The sequence below is a fragment of the Geotrypetes seraphini genome, chromosome 5, assembly GCF_902459505.1.
Source record: "Geotrypetes seraphini chromosome 5, aGeoSer1.1, whole genome shotgun sequence".
Lineage (NCBI taxonomy): Eukaryota > Metazoa > Chordata > Amphibia > Gymnophiona > Dermophiidae > Geotrypetes > Geotrypetes seraphini.
The window spans coordinates 142,066,347-142,073,546 of record NC_047088.1 but is presented as its reverse complement, the minus strand read 5'-3'; positions in this window follow the sequence as shown (position 1 = coordinate 142,073,546).

The following is a 7,200-nucleotide window of genomic DNA, read 5'->3' as shown; positions in this document are numbered from 1 at the left end:
ATCCTCTGTGTACATCCCATGCTTCTTTGAACTCCATCACCGTTTTCTTCTCCACCTCTCTTGGGAGCGCAATCCAGGCATCCACCACCTTCTCCATAAAGTAGAATTTCCTAACATTGCTCTTGAATCTACCACCCTCAACCTCAAATTATGTCCTCTGGTTTTACTATTTTCCTTTCTCTGGAAAAGATTTTGTTCTGTGTTAATACCCTTCAAGTATCTGAAAGTATGAATCATATCCACCCTATCCCTCCTTTCCTCCATATTCAGGGCTTCCAGTCTCTCCTCATACGTCTTCTGGCGCAAGCCTTCTATCATTTTCGTCGCCCTCCTTTGGACCACGTCAAGTCTTCTTATGTCCTTCGCCAGATATGGTCTCCCAAAACTGAACACAATACTCCAAGTGGGGCCTCACCAATGACCTGTACAGGGGCATCAACACTTTCTTCCTTCTACTGGCTATGCCTCTCTTTATATAGCCCAGTATCCTTCTGGAAGCAGCCACTGCCTTGTCACACTGTTTTTTCGCCTTTAGATCTAGACACTATCACCCCAAGGTCTTTCTACCCCGTCTGTGCATATCAGCTTCTCACCTCCCAGCATATATGGTTCCTTTCGATTAATTCTCAAATACATTACTCTGCATTTCTTTGCATTGAATTTTAGTTGCCAAGCATTAGACCATTCCTCTAACTTTTGTCTATCAGTACTGGCAAGTCCCAGTAGCTGAAAATCCGACTCCAGACCTATACGTTGAAATAAGAAACAAAAGAAGAAAAACTTCAACATTAAACAATATAGCTTCTCTTCTCCTAAACCATAGCCCCGGAGTCAGATATAGTTGAAGAGGGCAAGCCGGATTAAAGTAGAAATAAGGCCGAAAATCCATCGATCATCCTGGTATGAAATAAGGATGGAACTTTGCGTGAGAGCTGTTGAACTTCAAAAGAAGTTTGCTTTTAAATAAATAAAGTCCAAAATTTCTGTCAACTATTCTTCACTGATTTTCAAAAGTAAAGAACAGAAGAAGAAACTGAAATACTTGAAAAAGTTCATTAAAAAATTTAAATGGGAAGGCACCTTAATGTAATAAAAAGATATGTCTTTTTCACACCGCAGAAAACGAAAACCTGACACTCGTGAGCTAGCGTCGGGTGGAAAGGCACTTGTGCATGCGTGCTGCGGGCAGTCTGAAAGCTTGCTAAAGCTTAAAGTGATACAACACTTTTCACTGGATGACGTCACCCACATGTGAGAATATGTTGCCTGCTTGTCTAAGGATAAAAAATTATATTCAAAAGGTTCTCATCTGGTCAACACATTTCTCAACTCAGCTTACTTAATGGTCATTTATAGTTCAGGGCTTAAAAATACATGATATACTACAGATTGTAAGTTTGTGCTACATTAAAAAATGAAATGTATCTTTTTCACACTCCTAACACAAAGGACTTCAATATCATTCCTCATTACTCTAGTTTTATATTCTTAGAAAAATAATGCATTTCACACTAAAATGCTCTGTATCAAGCAAAGGATTCTAGAATTCTGTCATATACTATGGTATAAATGAGGAGGTACTGGGAATTGCAAGCTTCATTTCATCTAGGAGATTCTTAGTACTATATAATGAAATATCCATAATGTTTACATGTAAAAAAATAAATAAATTAGTGCTAAAACATGTGGAGGGGGCATAATCAAAAGGAACGTCTAAGTCCGTTTTCGTCTAAGTAGCAAGTCATCCAAAGTAGAAATCAGCCTAGGACACATTTTCGAAAAATACGTCCAAATTTTTTTACATTTTGAAAATTGTCTAAGTATATGTCCTGCCGATCTGATCATCCAAGCCACCAAATCGTCCATCTTTATACCACATTTTCATCCAACTTTTCATCCAAGTCAAAAGCGCCTAGAACAAGCCCTGTTGGACGTGGGAGGGGTCTACAAAGTGATGGACTGAACATCCAGACATGGTACCTAAATAGTGGGGTACCTTACAGGGCACTGCTGTGAACTTCACAAAAAGGGTGCCATGCCATCATCTCACTACAGCTCCCTTATAGGTCATGGTGAGCCCCCCAAACCACCTCCAGAATCCCCTAGACCTACTTATTCACCATCCCAATAGCCCTTATGGCTGCAGGAGCCACTTATATGCCAGTACAAAAGGTTTGGGGGGTGTTTTTGGGGAGTGTTTCAATATCAATGCTGTGATTACAGGGGCTTATGGGCATGGGTCCCTAACCCACCCCCAAGATGACTTAAGCCGCCTCTGTGCAAGTCGACTAGGCTTTCCTATGCCAGGCTGCCAGGTGATGATGGTCTGGAGGCTGAATTTTAAAGGTGTGATTAATATTTTAATGGGGTTGGGGGGGTCGGTGATCACTGGGGTAGTGTGTAGGGGTCTGTAGTTTGTGTCTGCAGTGCTTATCTGGTGACTGTAGGTGGGTTTTTGTGACTTAGACCATGTTTTAAATGGTCTAAGTCACAATGTCCAAGTTCCGTCTATGCTGTGCTGTATAACTTTCGTTATACATGCAGTACGACTAAGTCTAAGCCTGTCCATGTCCTGCCCAAATCCTTCCCTTGACACTCCTCCTGAAACGCCCCGTTTAGCTATAGTCATTCAGCGGCACTGTGAAGGCCTAGGTCATTTTTAAATACATCCAAAACCCAGTTTTATTATCAGCACTTGGATGTTTTTGACTGATGATCGTCCAAGTGCCGACTTAGGCCGGTTTTTGGACGTTTACCTCTTTCGATTATGAGCCCCGTAGGGTCTATAATCTCCAAATCAGAAGTTTACAATAGTTTGAAAATGTTGTGAAACATTCACAGATGTGAGTATGGGAAGTTCTCAGGCAGATAGATAGATTAAGAACGGACAAAGCTCCGGGCCCAGACGGGATCCACCCGAGAATACTGAAAGAGCTTAGAGACGAAACAGCAGAATTACTGCAGCATATTTGCAACCTGTCCTTGAGAACAGGGGTAATCCCGGAGGACTGGAGGATAGCGAATGTTACACCGATCTTCAAAAAAGGATCGAGAGGCGACCCGGGAAACTACAGACCGGTGAGTTTAACCTCTGTTCCGGGGAAGATGGTCGAATCAATGATCAGGGAAGGTATCAACGAACATATAGAAAAAAATAATCTGATGAGATCGAGCCAGCATGGTTTCTGTAAAGGCCGATCATGCCAGACAAATCTACTGCATTTCTTTGAGGGGATAAGTAAGCAATTGGACCAAGGTGACCCAGTAGACATTATATATCTGGATTTCCAAAAAGCCTTTGACAAGGTGCCCCATAAACGCTTACTGAAGAAGCTGTGGAGTCACGGGGTGGAAGGGAACGTGTACAGATGGATCAAAAATTGGCTGGCGGACAGGAAACAGAGGGTAGGAGTAAAGGGGCACTACTCTGACTGGATAGGGGTCACAAGTGGTGTTCCGCAAGGGTCAGTGCTGGGACCATTGCTGTTCAATATATTTATTAATGATCTAGAAACGGGGACAAAGTGCGAAGTTATCAAATTCGCGGATGACACAAAACTCTCCAGCAGGGCCGGAACTGTTGAAGAATGCAAAGAACTGCAGAGCGACCTGAACAAACTGAGTGAGTGGGCAAAAAAATGGCAGATGAGCTTCAATGTGGAGAAATGTAAGGTCTTGCACATAGGGAAGGGGAACTACATGTACAGCTATACGATGGGAGGGAGGGTACTCGGGGAAGGAAGCCAAGAAAAAGATCTGGGGGTATTGGTGGATAACACAATGAAGCAGGCGGCACAATGTGCAGCGGCCTCTAAAAAAGCGAACAGAATGCTGGGCATTATCAAAAAAGGTATCACTACCAGAACAAAAGAAGTTATCCTGCCACTGTATCGAGCAATGGTGCGCCCACATCTGGAATACTGCGTCCAATACTGGTCACCATACCTCAAGAAGGACATGGCAATACTCGAGAGGGTCCAGAGGAGGGCAACGAGGATGATAAAGGGTATGGAGAACCTTTCATATGCCGAACGGTTGGACAGGCTGGGGCTCTTTACCCTGGAGAAGCGGAGACTGAGAGGGGACATGATAGAAACCTATAAAATCATGAAAGGCATAGAGAAGGTGGAGAGGGACAGATTTTTTAGACTAGCAGGGACAACTAAAACAAGAGGTCATTCAGAAAAACTGAGAGGAGACAGATTCATAACAAATGCAAGGAGGTTCTTCTTCACTCAGAGGGTGGTGGACACCTGGAACGCGCTTCCCGGAGAGGTGATAGGACAGAGTACAATTCTGGGGTTCAAAAAGGGACTGGATGACTTCCTGGAAGCGAAAGGGATAACAGGGTACAGATAGAGATTTACCTTACAGGACATTGAGTGAACAGGGTATGGGTATTTTAAGTTAGGTAGGGAACACTTTCAGGTCATGGACCTGGGGGGCCGCCGTGGGAGCGGACTGCCGGGCACGATGGACCCCTGGTCTGACCCGGCAGAGGCAACGCTTATGTTCTTATGTATTCTTCTTACAATGAATGAAAAATGTTGAGAAGGGAAGAAAGGAAAATGCAGAAATATGTCTGGAATAAGATAGTGGAAAAATGGAATAGAAAAAGGAAACAATTTTTTTCTTAAACACTGCCTCCAGTATATAAGGTTTGATTCATCAAAGAATCCTAGAATTAGGCCCACCTTTTTAGAAACCTACTGGGAAAAATCCAGGGTGCAAGAAGAAATCTAAATACATTTTTCCCTCCGTATTCGCGGTTTCAGCAATCACGGTTTCGATTATTCGCGGTTTTTAGTTTGATGGCTCCTCCCCCCCAATTATGTCAGTTTGCATAGAGAAATTGCTGATTCCAAGCATTTACAGAGAAAATTGCTGATTCCCAACACTTTCTTCACCGTATTTTGCCTCTCCTTCAGGAACAGGCCAGGTCTCCCACCATGATATTCGCGGTTTCACCATATTCTTGATGGTTTTTAATAGAAAAAAAGCGAATAACATATGAAATATTCACGGTTTTTCTGCATTCACGGGTCTGTTAATCCCCTATCACAGCAAATACGGAGGGAGAAGCGTAGCATACTTCTCTTAATAGTATCAGCAACCAACATGTATTCATATGGCATGTAATTGTTGTAAAATGCGTACAAAATAAGCTATGTCTGACATGCACCACACAGACTGCAAGATCAAACATCAAGATCTTATAAAATATGATTTACATACTCTGACTTCCACTCTTCCTTACTCACAATTTCACTGGTGTACTGACTGCTATTATCTAGAACAGACCTGTCAGGAATATTAAAAATGTGAGGCTGGAAGGCATTGTACATTTATGTCCATGTATGTTTTCCCATTAAAAAAAGTGCACATTTTTTTTGGGGGGGGGCGCTGATCAACTGAGTATATACAAATGAAAGCATGGGCTGTTAAGAGTCACTACTAAATGATTTATTATAGCTGCATGTCATCAGAGAAAGAATCAATAGAAAAACAAACAAACCCAAAAGGAGGGAGAGAAAAAACGATAACCAAAAAGAGATCTCCCTACACCCCAAAAAAAGAAGGGGCGAGGGGGAGAGACAGCCTAAACACTCACTGACCAATATAAAGGAATATAATTATAATTGATAATAATAAAAGGGAGCCTCAGTCACACAGCCTTTATATTCCTTTATATTGGTCAGTGAGTGTTTAGGCTGTCTCTCCCCCTCGCCTCTTCTTTTTTTGGGGTGTAGGGAGATCTCTTTTTGGTTATCAGAGAAAGAATGGCATCACGAATTAGATGAAGTAAACTATCATCATGAAGATGATACAATGGGTATCCATGCCATGTTGATATTCCCAAGAAGGCTTAAATATGTATAATCTTTCTGTGAAAACTGTGTGATCATCCAGATATTATGTACTGATAATGAAGAGGAACCTCAATGCTTAACAAGGAAAGTCTATAAATTGCTTAGTTTAGGTGCTCCAATGTTCTGTGCTCAATGCCAACTCTATAACAGTATCTTGGCACCAAAATTCTATTATACAATGCTAGCATAATGTTGGCATTGGAACACCAATGTTTAGATATGTCCTCTTACGCCATGTCAATGGCAAGTGTAAATTAGTGTGCCTAAGTGCACCAAGTGGTGTACGTAATTTGTAGTATTCTATAAACTATACACACAAATAGGAGTCACACCCATGATTCACCCTTGCTCCATCCACATGCATGCCTCTTTGCAGTTAGGCAGTATGACACTTAGAAGCTACCTTATAGAATAGCGCCTAGTGCATATGGATGGTTGTCATTTACTGACACCTTTAACATGAACTTGCGGCTTGTACTTCTAGGTGCCAGTTTATAGAATTGCCCCATAAATACTCAGGAGGGAGTCAGGAAGGCAAGCTAGTATTTGGCAAAATCATCAAAACACAGAGTTCAGAAGATTGATGTTTTAGTACCATGGCAAAATGAGATTAATATACAAACATCTTAATAATGGCACAGGTCAGAATACAAACTAGCACTGCTAAAGAAATTGAACTCTGAAACAACTTAAATCTGAACATTTATAAAAAAATAAACTTTACTAGAACATAATGGTGGACTGTCCACACATACCGACACTTGGACATCTATACTATGCCTAGATGTCTAAGTTCTGATTTAACAGAGCCAGGATATGCACTACTAAAACTGAAAAATATCCAGATGGCAAGGGTATGTTCTGGGCAGGACTAGAACAGACACAAAAAAATATTTCTGCATGTCACAAAATTGTGGAAAAAAATGTTAGAAACTTCTTATGGTACTGCAAGAGTACTTTATCACCATTCAATATCCTTAGACTTCAATCATTTTGACGAAAGATTTTATGGACAACTGTCCATAAAAATATAACATGGAGCAAAAAATAACTATGATATTTAAAATGCCAAAAAAACTTCTGACTGTAACTGGTAAAATATTTAGGCAGCCATTTTCTAACACTTAGATCAGACTGGACAAGTTTGACCTAGAGTAGGAGTGAGCAACCAGTCCTCAAGATCCACAACCTAGTCAGGTTTTCAATATTTCTACAATGAAAATGCATGAGATTGATTTACATGTACTGCTTCCACTGTATGCAAATACATCGCATGCATATTCATTGTGGAAATAGAGACTACGATTGCCCACCCTTGACAGAGAACTAT